This window comes from Triturus cristatus, chromosome 4_2 (assembly GCF_964204655.1).
Source record: "Triturus cristatus chromosome 4_2, aTriCri1.1, whole genome shotgun sequence".
Lineage (NCBI taxonomy): Eukaryota > Metazoa > Chordata > Amphibia > Caudata > Salamandridae > Triturus > Triturus cristatus.
In genome coordinates this window covers 195,272,739-195,291,266 of record NC_140586.1, presented here as the reverse complement: position 1 = coordinate 195,291,266, position 18,528 = coordinate 195,272,739, and the positions used below count along the sequence as shown (strand labels likewise).

General features: G+C 47.2%; 1 protein-coding gene across 3 annotated transcripts in view; it reads left to right on the top strand.

Moving 5' to 3' along the window:
- The window catches only part of LOC146833370 (suppressor of cytokine signaling 1-like), a 432,757-nt gene that overhangs the window by 188,372 nt on the left and 225,857 nt on the right, over positions 1-18,528 (top strand). For all 3 annotated transcript variants that reach the window (XM_085601152.1, XM_085601151.1, XM_085601150.1), the window contains one exon: positions 4,597-4,659. The gene's annotated coding sequence lies outside the window, so the exon portion shown is untranslated. The remainder of the gene's footprint in view (positions 1-4,596; positions 4,660-18,528) is intronic.

Genomic DNA, 18,528 nt, shown 5'->3' with positions numbered 1-18,528 from the left:
AAGCAGTTGCGCCTGCAGTCCCCCGCCAGAACTCCCGGAGAACACCCCGGAAATTGTGGTACACATGGAGCGGCAACGAGTCATAGCAAAGGAGGCGTATCACACTGATCCCAGAAAAAGAAAAACAAAAAGAATCAGAGAAGAAAAAGGAGGCCATAGAAAAAGAGATAAAAGACGAAAGAATCCCCTCCCCCAACCCCCCACCCTGCACCTCTGCAGATGAGTACGGCCCCCCCCCCAGCAGTGTGCCTGTCGCCCTGGAACCAGACCCGAAATATAGGAGAATAGGGAAAAAGAAGTGGGAAAAGAACCCCACCAGACGGGGGGGTAGAGAAAGTATTAATAAACTGGAGGAGGGCCTTCAAAACATACCCCCGGCTTCTCCCTCCCGCACGGTAAGTGTCCCCCAAAGTGAACAATAAACAGCACAAAAGCGATCTTCTCAAAGAAAGATGGGGAGCATTATGCACCTATTATGCTGTTAGCTATGCCAGGAGAGCACGCAACCCCTGAGCCCGCCCGTCCACTAGATGACCACCCCTGAAGGATCAGCCTTATCCCTGACCACTCTTTGGAATTCTGCCCATGCCTACCCCTCGACCCAGCACCATATCCGACGTTCCAAGGTAGAGGATTGTCCAAAAACGTCCGTGAAGCGACGCACACAGGTGGGGTGGAAGTCTCTGAGCATCAACACAGTCCGCAGCGTGGAGAAACAGGCTTCCCAGTGCTGCCCCAGGATATGCACTGCACTCAAGGTCCAGGAAGGCAGAAGCAGCCAAAGCAGACAATAATTGCTGGAGTTGTCCCTGGGTCGCAGGAGGGCACGTACGGGGCGAGGCTACCACATCCCACTCAGGTCCAATGCCTCCAGGACAAATCAAGCCCTCAGCCGGAAGAACACACTGTAGCATACTGGCCTGAGTGTCCAGCCGTGCACTAACCTCAGGGGCGGCCGCCAAAGTGTCCTCCTGCGCGCAGTGTGGGTAGTCCCTGTGTACGTGCGGACAGGCGGGCCGCCATTGCCCCAACGCCGACGCCACACCATGAATCAAGGAGGAGTGAAGAGCACCAAGGGCCTCGAGGAGGTCGCCGTACCCCAGCACAGCTCTCTGCGATCGCGCAGCCACACTCCCAAAAGTCGCACTCTCACAAGCCCGCTGCGACCCAGCGGACAGGATGGTAGGCTTCATCGCGACAAGATGGCCGCCAAGTATGCCCGACCCTCACCGGGGCCGGGACCCTGGGACAAGCGTCTCGATGGCCACGTCGCTGGTGACCGGGTTCCGGGGGCAGGCGAAAAGTTATCCGTTGCGTGGTCACGGGCAATAGTCGTCCCCACTACGGACCCGCTCCCGTAAAAATCCGGGGGCGGCCCGCAATGATCAGGGCAGGATACGGGCGGCGGCCGGGCAGCTCACCATCAAAGGCAGGGGCAGCCACCGGAGGATCTGAGAAGTGCACCCACGGGCATGCACTCGGTCCGCTACACTTGACAGTAGAAACGACCACGACGGAATGTAGGCCGAGTTTGGCACCGCTCCGGTGGACCGCCTCCGCCCAGTCACAACAGGCCGCTGTTGTTGAACTGCCACCCGGCCACGGCGTCCACTTGAGGTCCCGGCTCCAGGGCCGCACAGGCCGCAAAGTTCAAATGAAAGTTTCTCCGGCGATACCGCAGCCAGAAGCCTCGGAGTCACACAGTCGGGTGCCACTCTCCTTCAGAAACATGACCGCATAGCACAGGTTGAGGATCTCGTGCAGGATATCCGTGCGGGATGCGGAGGTTCACGGAGCCGGGAGTCTACGCTGCCTTCCCGGTCGCCATCTTGGCTCCTCCTCGCCTGGGTAGTTTTTAGTTCCGGTGTGACTTGCTGACAGATGAGAATGCGCAAAGAATATCATTTTTTCACTGAATTCTTTAGGGACTAATAATTGTGGATGATCTGTGGTCTTGCCTATTCTATATAATGAGCCCTTTTTATGACAAATTGGGGAAAAGAAGGTGAGGGATTGTGTGCGTTTCGCCTTGACTCTTGCCATGCATATTGTACAGTAGAATCATTACTTTGAGAAAACTGGAAATTTCTATCTGTTTCCCAAGGTTCTGCTGTAAGGAGTGTGTTCTTAGGAGAAGGTTCGCTGGGGTTAATTTTGTTGGGAGTTGGGAGAGCTAAATTGTCAAGAAACATCTCAAGGAATTCAGGGTTATCAGTACCCAATATGAGATCCTCCGGGAGAGTTCATAAAACCCCAACCTCGATCTCCATCTTTTGATCTTTCTGCGTTTTTACAGTGAGGTTGGCAACTAGTTAGGTTTTTATGTCACCATGGACGCACCTGATTCTTACAGTTCTCCCAGGAAGTATTTGTGATGAATGGACCAAATCCCCCTTGACCACCAACTGCTTAGAACCTGGATATAATAGGGCTATAACCCACTTGTCATTGACCTGAAGACTTACATAAAAGTAGGCTCCTGGGTATATAAAATAGACTGGGGGCATGGCTGACCTCCATTGGTTCACCTCCTTGTTTTTTTTGCCGGACACAATCTGCTATATGGCCCCAGTCACTGCATTCGTAACATTGAGGCACTTTTTGTAAGGGGACTTCAGGTTTCGTAGCCATTTTCTGTCCTCCCTCCCCCTCTTGTAAAATTATTTCAATGTGGTTTGTCAGTTTCCCAAGTATATACACATGGTTTGGCTCGGGAGAAGGTGGTGGCAATTGCTACGGCTTTTTGTGCCGTAAGGTGAGGAGGTTGTCTTAGCAATCTTTGAGTGGCCATTGGAAGGACCTCTATATATTGTTCTAAACATATTAACTCCATTATTTCTTCCTTACTATTCTCATTTGGTTTCAGCCATTTCTCAGCAGCCATTTTGAGCTTGAAATATGATGTCTTTGGTGTATCATTGGGGGTTCCCCTCCCTTTTTAAAATTTTACCCTGTATGACTCACAGTCCATCCCCAAGTGGTCTAGTATAATTTGTTTAATTTCTTCATACGGGTGGGTCCATGGGCGTTGGATATTTGATAGGCCATGTGGGCTTCCCCTGTGATAAAAGAAGCTGGGAAGAAAGGCCACTTGTCCTTGGGCCATCCACAAGCAAGAGCGGCTCTCTCAAAGTTGGTGAGAAAAGCGTCAGGATCCTCTCCTATAACATATTTTTGTAATGCTATATTCTATCCCATAGATGAGGGGCTTCTAGTCCCTACCATGCTAGAGGTTAATTGAAATTGATCCGCTGATACTTTGTGTAATTCTTCAGCCTGAGTTTTGAGGGCTTCACGAAAGAGTTCCCGGTCTCCGTTGGCCACCAATATTTGCTGTTCTAGGGCCCATTCTAGTTTTTCTCCACCACATCTAATGAGGCAGGGGTTAATTAATTCTCGGACGAGTTTTTATTGAGAGTTCACCCATTACAAAGTCCATAATTACATAAAAACAAAAAGCAATTGACAAAGTAATTACATCATTATAATCCTTTTTAACATTTGAGAATGAGTAAAAAAAATTAATTTTGTATATTTGATAAATAAATTAATACAATAATACAAAAAGTAATTCATTTTACCTTTTTTGTTTTTTTTACACTTCACATGTAACTATAGAACTCCTAGCTGAATATTTCGCAAAGTTTTAAGAATTTCCTGTATGAACCAGATCTTATTGCATTCCTCTTTTCAGACTCCTTGATTCTTCATAATTTGGACCACCAATGTTGGAATTTTGGAATTTCCTAAAATCGCCACCTTTGAAGAATTAAGGATCTGGCTGTTAAAGCAATAATATACAATTGATTTTTTTTAAATGGCAACATTTAGGTCAGATGAGTACCCTAAAATTACTGTATGAGCGTCTAACGGGTGCTTTAATTGTAGTGTATAAGTACAGAATTGATTAATCTCATCCCAAAACTGTTGTAACCTTGGGCTGGCCCATATAATATGGGTCCTATTTTCCCCTACCTCCACATCACAACAAAGACAATTTGCGGAAATCTGCGGGTTAATTTTATGGAGGAAAGTGGGAGTTCTGTAAGAAGCCACTTGGTATAAAATTGCATTTGGCGCACATTGGACCCTTTTAGCTGGGTAAAATTAAACTTGTTAATCCTATGCCAAGTTGCAATGGATATCTGGAGATTTTCTTTGCCATAGAGTATGGTTGCGTAAGGAGGAAACCCAGCAACTAATCGATTTACAGGTCTTGGATTCTATCAGATCCTCAACGAGTTCTATAGTTGCAATTATATCTCTGGGGTTTATATCCCGTAGGAAATGACTAATCATAATAAAAGAACATTGCATCGCTTCTTTACAATACTTAATTCTAGGCTCTACTTCCCTACAACTTTTCCAATTTCCATCCAGAAAATTCCATATTTTACCATTGTTGAATCAGGGTTTCCATTTTATATCAAATGGCTTATACCCGCATTCGCCACCACATGTAATGAGTCGGGGGTTAATTAATTCACGGATGAGCGTGTTAAGGTTGACTTTGTTGGTTTATTGATAGTTTAAGTGATATAATAATACCAGTCTATACGGTTCTTCCTTAATTTCTTCTTTTTCTTTTCCTTATAGGTGATATGGAGATCTGGACCACCTGATTGAAATGCGCTCTTGGAAGAAAAATAGAGACCACAGGTAAGTGGACTGGTTTAAGCATTTTCTCCAAAGTTGTCTCTTCTTAGTACAAGGGGTGAAGGGTAATGACTGAGATTTTCTTACAGCACCATCTCCAACACCCAGTGTGAATCTCATGCCATTCTGCCTTACCAGACCAACCAGCTATTTTTTACCCTTCTCAAGTTCTCGATACCCTCCATCCACCTCCTGTATTTTCCCAGGAAACGTTCCCGTACCTGGTGAAGCCATGCTCCCTATTATTTATTATTATTATTATTTACTGATTTGTAAAGCGCATGGCTGCCCGTGAGCGTCCCAGCGCTAATGACAAGAACCTGCTGAGGGAGGCCCTCATGGAAATAGCCAAGTTTTAAGTGCTCTGCGGAATGAGAGAAGATTGGGTTGCGCTCTAAGGTTAGGGGGGAGAGTATTCCATAATTTGGATGCATTATATGAGAACATTCGACCACCCGAGCGGGTTTTCTTGATTCTAGGTACAGAAGCTAGATTGCAGTTGGAGGATCGAAGCGTTCTAGTGGTGGTGTGAGGTGAGATGAAGTTTTGGAGTATGGGGGGGGCCTTGCCATGTAAAATTTTGTGAGTGGTACAGAGAGCCTTAAATTGTATTCTTTCATTGATGGGGAGCCAGTGTAAGGCATTTAAGGATGGTTTGGCTGAGCAGCGCCGATGGGTTCCTGTGAGGATGCAAGCTGCGGCGTTTTGTATTGTCTGAAGTTTAGACAGTACTTTTTTGGGGGCGCCCAAATACAGGGCATTCCCATAGTCCAGGCGGGACAGTACAAGACCGTGAACAAGGAGTTTGCCGGACTGTGCCGGGAGTAGGGGTAAAACTTTCCTGGCTGATTTTAGGAGGCCGTAACACGTACCCGCCGTTTTCCTTGCCTGGGCTGAGAAGTTAAGGCCTTCGTCTAGCCATATCCCTAGGCTCTTTATTTCTTGTTTAGGAACAGGGGGGGGACCCATGGTTGGGGGCCATAAGGATGTGGGGTGATAAAGAGATTTGTTACCTAGAATCATTATCTCAGTTTTGTCATTATTTAGTTTGAGATGGGAAGTGTTCATCCAATTTGTTATTTCAATAAGGCAGGTTTGGAGGTTGGAGAGGGAATGGTTTTGCTGGCTTAAGGATACCACCAGCTGAGTGTCGTCAGCGTAGGTCAAGAGCTTAATTCCGAAGGGAATGACGACTTTCTCAAGGGGGGACATATAGACATTAAAAAGGGTCGGGCTCAAAGATGAGCCCTGAGGGACCCCGCAGCTGATGGCCGTGGGTCTGGATGTGAAGGTGCCATCGGCCACCTGGAAGGATCTGCTCTCGAGGAAGGATTTTAGCCAGGCCAAGGCCATACCTGCGATTCCAAGGTTGCTGAGCCTTTGGATCAGCGTTGAGTGGTTGACGGTGTCGAAGGCAGCACTGAGGTCCAGAAGGATCACTGCCACTGATCCTCCTGAGTCCATGATTTTCCTTGCCTCTTCGACTACTGCCAAGATTGCAGTTTCTGTGCTCTGGCCTGGCCTGAATCCTGTTTGAGAGGGTTCCAGTAGTCCATTAGTTTCGAGATGGTGGGAGAGGCTGAGGTTAACATGCTTCTCGGCTATTTTACTAATGCCTGGGAGCAGGGAGATCGGTCTGTAGTTACCCAGTTCCAGCGGGTCAAGATGAGGTTTTTTGAGCAGAGCTTTAACCATTGCTCTTTTCCAGCTAGGAGGGACGATGCCGAGGGTGAGTGAACTGTTAATTAGTTTAGTCAAATGGGGTAGAATGGTAGGACCGACTAGTTTCAGGGTGTTGAGTGGAGCAGGGTCAGTGGGGCTACCACTTTTGATGGAATTGAGTATAAGAAGAGTGGTGTCAGTTGTCAAAGGAGTGATGTCTGACAGCAAAACAGTGGTTGCTATTTGTGGGGGAGGGGGTTGATCAGCGTCAGGGGGGGCTGAGTAGGCGTCCGGAGAAGTAGGGGGAAGGGATTTAATAATGTTGGAGATTTTTTAATTGAAGAATTCTGCGAGTTCATTGCAGCGAGTGGTTGAGGGTTCTACCAAAGGTGGAGGCTCCGGTACTTTGAGGAGTTTCTTGGCTATTTGAAACGTTTCTCGTGATGAGTTGGTAGCTGATCTTATTTTCTCCTCAAAGTAATTGACTTGGGCAGCTTTAAGTGCTTTTTTGTAGGTAAGGAGGGTTATTTTATATTCAGTTTTTTTTGTGGGATCAAAGTTTTTTCTCCAGTCTCTTTCTGATCTCTTGCAGGTTTTTTTTAGAAGCCGTAATTCACTCGTGAACCAGCGGGAGGTGGCTTTGTTCCGTGGGTTACTAGAGATTTTTTTCGGAAGGGTTTTGTCCAAGGTATCGTTTATCCAAGCTGCGAATTGTGCGTCAGCGCAAATAGGGTTAGCATCAAGTTCCGGGGGGGAGCTCTCTAGAAGATGTTTCCAGGTTTCTACATCTAGTTTGGACCAGGGACGAGAAGGTTTGCTAGGAGGGGCAGTAGGATGTGAGGTACGGATTAGCTGCCAGTTAATTGGGACTAAAAAATGGTCAGTCCAGGGTACTGGAATGGGATCGAGGACAGTGAGATCGGTGATGTTGGTAAATACCGGATCTAGCAAATGTCCCTTTGTGTGAGTGGAGAGATGGCCTAGTAACTTTAGTTGTAGAGTTTCGAGATCTGCTAACAGGTCGGCAGTTGGTTTGGCTCTTTGGCGTGCTTCTGCTCTGTCTTGTGGTTCCTCTATCGCGGCTCGTAGGAATCTGTTGCTGAAAGGTTGGAATACTGATGCCGCCCAGAGGTCCATGGCCTTGCGTTTGCCCTTTACCGGCCCTCATCTCTTTGGGGATGCCTTGGAAGACGGACTGCATAAAGTGTTTAAGGAGCGTAAACATTCCTTTTCCTTCCGGAGGCAACCTTCACGTAAGGATTTTTCCTCTTCGCAGGCCAAGTCTTTTCGTCAACCTTTCCGGTTTCAGCAGTCCTCCTTTAAAGGTTCTCGTGGAGCTGGTCGTGGTTTCCCTCGGAAGTTCCAGAAGAAGCCTCCTCGTGATGCTGGTCCTGGGCCGCAGCGTTCCTGACTATGCCCCTCCGTTCGTGGGTCCCGCTGGAGTGACGCCCATGGTTGGTGGGAGATTGAGGTTGTTCCTTCCAGCCTGGCGTCTGTCAACCTCGGATCAGTGGGTGCTGGATGTCCTGGACCGGGGGTATCGGATCGAGTTCCTGTCCCCTCCGCCTCCCTCGGGTGTGGTGCGGACTCCGACTCCCTTGTGCCGCTCCCGTCGCCAATCCTTGCGGGACGGTGCTCAGGCCCTGTTTTTCAAGAACACTATTGTTCCCGTTCCCCGGTTGGAGTGGGGTCTGGGGACCTATTCGATTGTCTTCCTGGTTCCGAAGGTCACGGGGGGGTTCCGGATTTTCATCAATCTCCAGGGCCTGAACCTGTTTGTGAGGAAGATCCCGTTCAAGATGGAGACTTTGCAGCGGGTGGTTCCCCTGATTCAAGCAGGTTGGGTGTTTGCTACTCTGGATCTTCAGGACGCCTACCTTCATGTGCCGGTGGCCCGGGAGGATCAGATGTACCTGCGTTTCTGCCTGGAGGGTCATCATTGGCAGTTCTGTGTCCTTCCGTTTGGTCTCCGGTCCGCTCCCCGGGTGTTCACCAAGGTGGTTGCTCCGTTGGTGGCCCTTCTTCACCTCCGGGGGGTGTCGGTGTTCCCCTACCTGGACGATTGGCTGCTCCAGGCTCCTTCCCCGGAAGTCATGACTCAGCACCTTTCTTTGACCATCCTTACGCTAGAAAGTCATGGTTTTCTGGTGAACTTTCCAAAGTGCCAGCTTCTCCCTGCCACTCGACGGACATTCATTGGGGCCATCTTCGACTCCGTCCTGGGCAAGGTGTTCCTGCCGGATTCTCGGATTCGGCGTCTTCAGTCCCTGTTGCGGATCTTGTTGTCCCAGGCTGCGGCCCCCCTTCTTCAGTGGCTTGAGGTTCAGGGTCATATGGCCGCTACTGTCTTCACGGTGCCCTGGGCCAGGGTTCATCTGCGGCCTCTGCTGTGGCATGTTCAGCGTTGGGTGCCGTTTCCAGTTCAGGACTATGCTCTGTCTGTGCCTGTGTCCTTGGGGGTGGTGTCGGATCTCCAGTGGTGGCTGGATTCCGCGAATCTCTCAAAGGGGATGTGGATTCACCTGCCGCCCCCTTTGGTGTTGACGACGGATGCCAGTGCGGCCGGTTGGGGGGCCACGTTGGGACAGTGGTCTGTTCAGGCTCGCTGGCTCCGGATGGAGTCCCGTCGCTCGTCCAATTGGAGGGAACTGTCTGCTGTGGCCAGGGCTCTTCGTTTCTTCCATTCCCGTCTGCTGGGGTGCAATGTCCTGGTGAGGTCGGACAACACCGTGACTGTGGCTTACATCAACCACCAGGGCAGTACTCGCAGCCCTTCCTTGAATTTGGTGGCTTGTGCGATTGCAGGTTGGGCGGAGCGTCATCTTCTGGCTCTCTCAGCTCAGCATATCTGGGGGGTAGACAATGTGGTGGCGGACGCCTTGAGTCGCAGGTTTCCATCTTCCCTCTCCCTGTGTCTCTCCCCCAGGGTGTTCCGGTTGATCTGTCGGAGGTTCGGGACTCCCCTGCTGGACTTGTTTGCCTCCCGGGCGGATGCTCAACTCCCCCTGTTTTGTTCTCGGGCCCCGGAGTTGGGTGCTTGGGGGGTGGAGGCGTTGTCTCTTCGGTGGCCCCCTTGGTTGCTGTACGCCTTCCCCCCCTTCCCCCTGATTCCTGCCTTCTTGCTGAAGGTCCAGAGGTTGGGTGCCCAGGTGGTAGCGGTCTTGCCTCACTGGCCGCGGAGGTCCTGGTTCCCTTTGTTGTTGAGCCTGGCGGTGGGCCCTCCTTGGATTCTGCCACGTTATCCGTCTCCCCTGAGGTCCCCCTCCCCTTCCCTCCTGGTCCCTCTCACCTTGGCGGTTTGGAGGTTGAACGGTTGTCGCTTGGGGTCCGGGGTTTGCCTGATCACCTCATCACTGTGATGCAAGGGTCTCGTAGGGGTTCCACTTTGTCCTCCTACTCTAAACATTGGGCTTCTTTCTCCTCTTGGTGTGCGGGGCTTGGTCTCTCTCCTGTCTCTTGTCCTATCGCTTCCATTCTGCAGTTTTTCTTGGATGGGTTTCAGAAGAAATATGCCTTGTCTACTCTGAGGGGCCAGTGGGCTGCTCTTCGGGCTTTCCGGGATCCGGCTTCTCTTCCTCCTGCGGATGGTTTGTTGGTTTCCCGTTTGTTCCGGAGTTTCTCTCTGTCATCTCCTTCTTCACGCTCTCCGGTTCCTCCTTGGGATCTCTCTTTGGTCTTGGGTGCTCTGCAGTCTGCTCCTTTTGAGCCATTGGAGTCGGTGGACCTTAAGTTTCTCTCTTTTAAGGTGGCGTTTTTGGTTGCTGTGACTTCTGCCAGGCGGTTGGGTGAAGTCACTGCTTTGCGTTGTTCTCCTCCCTTTTTGCGTTTCTTGGATGACGCGGTGGTCCTTTCTTTGGATCCTGGTTTTGTTCCCAAGATTCGTTCTAGGTTTCATTGCTCTCAGGAGTTGATTCTTCCTTCTTTCTGTCCTTCTCCTTCTTCCCCTGCTGAGTTGTTGCTTCACTCTTTGGATGTGCGGCGTGCTTTATCCCTTTATGTTGCACGGTTTGCGGGGTTCCGTTCCTCGGACTCCCTTTTTGTGACTTTTGGTTTGGCTGATCAGGGTAAAGCTGCGTCTCGGCTTACTCTTGGTCGCTGGATCAAGTCTGTTATTTCTTTGGCTTATCAGGGTTCTGGTTTGCCTTGCCCTTCTGGTGTTCAGGCCCGTTCCACTAGGGGTGTTTCTGCTTCCTGGGCTGCTTTTCATGGGGTTTCCCTTGATGAAATCTGTCGGGCTGGGACGTGGGCCTCTGAGTCTACTTTTGTGAGGCACTATCGCTTGAATTGTGCTCTGTCTGACCGACCCAATTTCGGTAGTGGTGTGTTGCGTGCTGTGGAGGTTGTTCCGCCTCCCTGATTCTGTGTTTTTTCATTAAACTATTTTTTGCTGCACGCCTCTTTGTGTTCGGTCTCTGTTTTCTGTGTGGTTTGCCAAAGGCCTGTTGTTGGGGGTGCTTTGGTATGCCTCATTAGTGATGACTGGGTCGAGGACGAGGGACGTAGAGGTAATGCTATGATTACTTACCGGTAATCCCCATTACTCTTAGTCCTACTCGTCCTCGACCCAGTCATACTTCCCGCCCGCCCTCCCTGGTCAGGCCTTTGTTGCTTGGTATGTCAGGATGTGCTTTTGGTTGGCTGGGTTCTTATAGCCTGTCGCTACAAAGACCTAGGTTTCAGAAGGTTTAAATGCCATACAGATTGGTTCTAACCTTTTAGGTCTTTAGTACTCCCCTTAATCGGAAACTCATTTGGGGTAGTTGCCAACTAGTTAGCTACCTTCACTTTATTTAAAAACAGAAAACGATAAACGGTTTTACTCAAAGTAGTCTCCCAAATGATCGTCAAGGTGTCTAAACTCATGTGTAGTACACCTGGGGTTTCTCAATTCGATTGTCTAGTGAGAGAACCGTGAATAGACACATGGATGTGAAAAAAATGTGAAAGAGACGTGATGGCACCTCACGTGCGCAACCCCAATTGAGCCTGCTGGCTGGTACTCGTCAGCTTTGCCCACTCTTCTCATCATCGGTAGCCATCACGCTCCAAAATAATAATAACGAGGTGTCCAAAAGATAAAGCCAACAAAAACAAGTGGTGCGACTTAATAGTGATGATTAAAAAGTGAAACAGGTACACCCACTATAGGTTCAAACTTTATTCCGCCTTAGGAGTGCACCTACTTCAATGCTTAAAAAGGTTTGCTAAATACGCATACCATTCTTATATGCCAACATGTTTCATCGCCTGGAGTCTTTTTGGCGATTTCGTCAGGGCAACAACAGTCGCTTGGCACACGATAGGGACACTTCATAAAATCACATTTGGAGACTGCCAAAAGTAAAAAACATACACACACAACACTTTACCATGGTGTTCATCCCTTCTTCCTAGATCAACACGGGCTCTATTGCATGGATCAATGAATCGTTACTACCTTACCCTCGTAGAGCCTTGGCCTCGCGTACCAGCTCAGTCAATGAGGTCACCAATAGGCTCCTTATGTGAGTCCTCGTGGTTTTGTGCGGCATTCCACCGTAATGCCAATCTGTTAATAATTTTAAATAATTACTCAAAGTATTCTTGTGTAGGAGCTCTGTTTGTCAATTACGATACCTCAATTGTCGCCAGTGTCATACTACTCAGGCCAAACTCTAGCTATTCCCACTCTCATCTTTTCTCTCCATGTTTATCAATACTCAGCCCTGAATGCTCTATTTCAGCCTGTTATATGGTCACCCTCGCCATGCTGATGTTCGTATGTCTTCGTGTACTTAGAAACACCATGTCAGACTGCTAGTATACCCTCTGGGATGTAATCACCCTCTCTCATCGGCAAAAAAGCACCGTTCTATACTTAGAAATGAGTCAGCCTAGGACTGGTTTCTAACCCGGTCTCTCAAGTTGTTAGGAGAAAACTTCATAGCCTGAGGAAATATGAATTTTATGATCAGTTATGTCCCCTATCTTAGACCCCAACGGCTCCATGTACATGCTACAAGTACATGTATGTTCCCTCCAGTTCCAGTTATGAAGACGCAAATACATGTGCGTCCACCGTCAACATGTCCTCTTTCAGATCCGCCATGAATGAGTCGGATATTCCGTTCCTAAGTATGAAAGGCCACCGACTTTATGTGGTTCACTTTCCATGTTTTACAGTTCAGGCGAGTAGGCCCTGAATTCTGCCATCAAGCCTTTTCCTGCCTTCTGCCTCTGAAAGCTCCAGTCCGAGCCCGCATCTGTACCCATGAACTTTGTCCTACTCCCTGCGCGGCTAACGGTGCCTGATCCGGCTTGTTGCCTGCCAAAAACTGTATTTCACCTTCAAGATTATCTGCTCCGCTCCTCATCCGATGCATTCCTGTCTAGTAGTTTAGGTAAACATTCTTCCAGCTACCAAGCAAAGGGCCAGGCCTCACTGTCCTCACGCAAGTAATTCATAGCCCCTGTTACTATGGAAGATTCCTGCCCCCTCGCATCTCACGTAGACACATAGACGCTTGTACACGCACTAACAGTCAGTATAGAATAGATTCCGTCCGAGAGACCTTTCTTTTTGGATAATACAGTTCTTTAAACATAAGATATTAGATATGATTTGGGATTAGGTTGACATGACCCCTCAGACTTCTGTCTCCACATGTAGAGCTAAATGTCAAGTCCCCTTCACCCTCTAGTTGCACGTCAATCACACGTCATGCGGCTGCGCACGCATCTCTGCCAAGTATTTCTGCTGACATTGCAGGATTCTTTTATGGATCCACCCACCTGTGACATCATGTTTAATGACGTTTTTAGTTTACGCCTATGTTTACGCCTTTTTTTATTACGTATGTGTAGTATTATCTATATTATCAGCTGTTACGCCTCCTGCATCTGTCTTAATGTAATGCTTTTCATATAAATATCTTTACTTGTCAATAATGTATTGCCTTCCCTTCCTGAACCCTCGTGGTGATGGAATTTGATGCCTATGGTTCGAACCATAATTCCTTTATAGAGGAATAAAGCCTTTCAGAACCTCTAATACCACGGATTCTGCCTCTTATTTATACTGAGTTATTCTTACTAGACTTTACCGCATAAAAAATAGTACCGGTAATAAAATATTTACCACATAAATTGGCGCCCGAACAGGGACACTTTCTCATCTCACGCGTCGGAGGTGCGTTGCAGGCCCGGTCTCCTGCCACAGCTGGACGGACAACAACGCGTACCTGCAGGATTTCCTGTATCTCCCTCCGGCCAAGCGGGGGTGACTGAGGCTGCGATCAACACCCAGACGAGGCGGTGAGAAGTGCGAAGTATCCCGACCAGAGCCTAGCTGAGAGAGCAAGATCCGAGGTATACAGAGGCCCACCAGGTTCCGAAGTTCCGAGTCGAGTCCAGTCCAGTCCGGTCCAGTTCAGTTCAGTTCCGAGGCCTTCCGTTCCGTGCTACCCGGTGAGTACCGTTGCCGGGGAGGCATTCAGACGTGCACATAGGTTGTGCCGGTCAAGACGGGTTTGGGTACACAAATCCGGTCTGCACTGTTTCAGCAGTGTATCTGTACTGTTTAGCAGTATATCTAGTATGTCTTGCATATAATTCAGTATTATCTAGTGTTAGTATTATGTCAGTAACTAGTTTTCTATTAGTTATCATCGTTCGATTAAATGTTAAATGTTAAATGTTTTAATATGTTCTACATATTGTGGTGTGAATGATTGTTCATTATTGTGTTTATTGTATTAAGTGTGTTCTAGATTAAGTAATAAGGTCTAAAAATGCCGCTCTTTTCAAAATTAAGACAGATCAAAACCAGAAAAGGGGTACTCGAAGAAGCTGTTCCCATTCCGCCTAGGGACACTCCAGGGTACTTTATGTATCATAAACATGGCCTAGATGCCGTATTATTTCTTGATTTATGGGTGGACTACACCAAAGATTTACCAGAAAGTCAGAGATGGCCCGCAGCTGGGACCTGGGATGCAGATTGCATCATGAGAGTAGAAGAAGTATTATGGAAAAATAAAGCCAGACAGTCACAGAAAGATGCCATTGAATTATGGCGTAAAGAATCATATAGACGTACAGAAAAAGCGCTCAGACAGGAAGAGAAAAGTAGGGAGAATTCGAATAAAGCCCGAGAAAATATATTAGTTGAGGAAGGTACCCGAGTAAAAGCAGAACAAATAGATAGACAACGAAACACTCTTATGAATGGTATGTATCCTCTTCTGGCCGAAGGGTTACCCCAGGTCACCCCGGAAATACCGAAAGACTTGACGCCTCCATTACTCCCGATAAAAGCACATCCCAAAACAGCAAAAGACGTTTTCCTTTCTTCCTATTTAGATGATGTAGCTCCTGAATATGCTAATGCTCCGCCACACGCACCGCCCATCGATGGTGCTCAACGCCAAGATCATCCGTCTGTATCCCCGCAACAACAAACTCCTACGCACATTCCCACAGGCCCATCTGTTTCTACCGCTTTTCCTACATCTACAGTTTCTATCTTACATCCAACAAATCCTTTCGTGCCTAGCACCTCAGACGGTGCGACAGGAGGTACGACAGAAATTTTTGCCACGCCACCCCGAGGAAATAAATTTTCCCTTAGAGATTTAGCATACGAACGTACACCCCAACTAGCAACTTCCGACATGTTTAAAGAGCATCTAGTAGATTGTAGATATGATCCTGTGCCAGGTAGACGGGACGGTATGCTGCTGTCATCACTACGTATACGACGAGCTTCAAGGTATTTAGCGACGCTACCAGGAATGGTGGCACATTTAGACAATATATATCACTTTGTCCAATCAGGGCGAGGCCCTGAAAGTATTGACGAAGCCATGGAATACCAGAAAGTGGATGTACAGAGACAACTGTTACGCTTCTTCATAAACTGTGTGATCAGAAACCAAGACAGGCCTGAGGTAGAGCAGAAGGAAATACAAGTACTTACCAAATGGGGTCAGAATATATCAGAAGGGAAACACGATAAACAGACATGTATAGTAGTTATGTGCCGAAAGATCCGCAAAGAAGTAGAACGAATACATAAAGAAAGATTAGAGACAGACCAACATGAATCAGAGGGAGAGGAGGACGAAGAATCAGAAATGCCCACAGGACACTTAGAGACAATGGCTTATGTAGGTAAAGGAAGATCTTTTAATAATACCAGATGTTTTAATGATCCAATACGTCCGATACGTCCAGAATATAACAGAAATTTTCAAGCCCCTATGTTAAATATAAAGTCTCCTGAACACCTATTCCAAGCTGCTGATAAACTACTCCGAGACCGAAGGGGGTACCATATGCTCGATTCCATGGATGAACAAGAATTAGCTAGGTCAGCAGTACAATGGGCTGACAGTCCCGGCAAATACAGTGAAGATGCACTAGCACACACGTTTCTGAACCTTACCCCATACGAACAGCGTTTAGCTGGTATATACATGATTCAACACCTCCTCATATTATATAAAAGCCAACACTCCGATCCTGGACCCCTACCTGACCTATTGACAGAATTACTCACGAATAAATGGAGAGGTTCAGGTACTGATTTAATTAAAGAAATTCTAGAATTTCGAAACCAGTATATAGTTTTCGTATGCCCAGAACATGTTCCAGTTCCCACTATGGGAAGAAAAATGTATCACATAGATAGACAGAATACCTTACGCGAAGTACACCCAATCAGAGGTGAAGATAATACTTTTAAACGTGTGTTTGTGTACACGCCTATAACTAAAATTGAATTATTAGAAATGAAGAAAGTAGTACCCAGCCATGACAAGGATCCAGCAGGTTTCCACCGTGAGATAAAAGACATGTTACTCATGGGAGAGTATACCTACCCCGACATTATGAAAATATTAAAAGTACTAATGCCTGCCGGTATTTACGAGAAACTCAAAGAAAAGGAATGGGAGGTAGGAGACCAAAAGATAGAGTGGACAGCATTAGAAAACGAAGAAAAGGCCCGAGCTGCAGGATCAGGGCTTGGGGAAAAGACTACAGCACTACCAGGATTACTAGTGCAGGTATTGCCACGTTTATTAACTACGAAAAAGGAGGACTGGGGTGCAATCTCAGCCTGTAAACAAAAACAAGATGAAGACACTAGTGATTTCTATTCCCGATTTGAAAAATGTTTTGGTATAAATAGTGGCATAAAAGCAAGTAGCGAGTCATATCCACATCTGTTTGTGACAAAATTAGTTGAAAATTCCCTACCGCAAGTTAAGAATAGAGTATTGAAATTCGAGAGTACCTGGCAAGGTAACACCCCGTCACAGATGTTACAGATGTTACAATATCACCACAATAGAATTAGAGAAGAACAAGAACATGAACAAAGACGTATGAAAGACACGAAAATGAAAATGCTTGTGGCTCAGTCAGTTCCAGCTGATGGTCATAAAAAGGGTGATTCCGCAGGTCTGGCGAAAGGGACATGCAACTATTGTAAACAACAAGGTCATTATATACACGATTGTGCAGTTCTGAAACATAATATCGCCACGGGTAAAACACAGGAAAGACCACGTCCACCTAGACAGGATCAGAACCAACAACAAATCCCTCAGCATGCACAATCTAGGCCAGTTCCGCAACAGGTAGCTCCACAACAGACCGTAGCCACACCACAGCAGCAGCCTATTGCTGCAACACAAGCAACAACACAACAGATGTACCAGTATGCACAAACTGATTATCCCGATTATCAGCGATACACATGAAATAGCCTAGAGAGGGAAGTTGGCTTACCCCTTATTGAGGTTCCAGTAGATCAAGAGGGACCTTATGTACATAGTGAACTATTAGGGGAAGACAGAAAGTTTTTACTTGATACAGGGGCAAGCAGAACAACTATACGACGCAGTGAAGTTCCAGGGGCACCCCTCTCAGGCTCACAGAATATTTCCCTTGGATTCTCAGGAAAGCCTATCATTAATGAAGTATCGCAACCCCTCCCACTTACGGTTGGTCCATTGACACGAACTACAGATTTATTGCTTACTAAATCATGTCCGGAAAACTTGTTAGGTATAACAACATTGAAAGCTCTAGGAGCTATAATATGTTGTTCTCCGGATGGAGTACGATTATTTTTACGTGACTTCAAAGGTCACTACGTGTCCAGAGACATGGATCACCGGCTGCAGAATTTACCTACACATTTATGGGCACAAGGCCCCACTGATGTTGGTTGCATGAATATTACACCATATCGAGTCACACTAAAAACAGGAGTGGTACTACCACGAATGCGACAATACAAGTTACCACCCGATGCTGTTGTGGCTTTACTGCAAATCATTGACGAGCTCATTGGACAAGGAGTGGTTGTGGAAACCGACTCCAATGTATGTAATTCACCGATAATTCCGATTCTTAAAAGAACGGATCCAAAAGCACCACCAGTATATCGATTAGTTATTGATCTGCGCGAATTAAATAAATGTATTGTACCACAATACCCTGTGGTCCCAGATATCTCTTCATTATTAACAGCTATTGATTCAGAAGCAACGTTCTTTACTGTAATTGATCTAAAAAATGCTTTCTTTAGCGTCCCAATAGATCCGGAAAGTCAATATTTGTTCGGATTCAGTTTAAATGGGCGAAGTTTTAAATTCACACGCGCTCCTCAAGGATTCACAGAAAGCCCCAGCATCTATAGCCAAGCACTGAAACGAGAACTTGACAGTATCCACATGCCAGTTAACACTGCCTTGCTTCAATATGTCGATGATCTGCTGATCACTGCCCGAAGCGAACCTGAATGTGAAAAAGCGTCACTGACGGTTTTACAATTTCTGGCCGACAAGGGGCACAAGGTGTCCCCTTCTAAGCTGCAATTCTGTGTCCAGCAAGTTGTTTACCTTGGGCACTTGCTGTCCAAGGAGGGAAGACAGCTTACACCCGACCGCATCCAGTTAATTGCTAACATGCCACCACCCAAGACACAAAAGGAGGTGCGGGCTTTTATAGGCCTCACTTCATACTGTAGGCAGTGGATCCCTCAATATGCATTTCTAGCAAAACCACTCATCCAGTTGACAACACAGGAGGCAGCCACATCGACTGTCCTCCCTTGGACTCAAGAACATACGCAAACCTTTGAAAGCTTAAAGAAAGCTTTATGTCAAGCACCTGTTTTGGCAACACCATGTTACAGTAAGCCTTTTACACTCTTTGTTA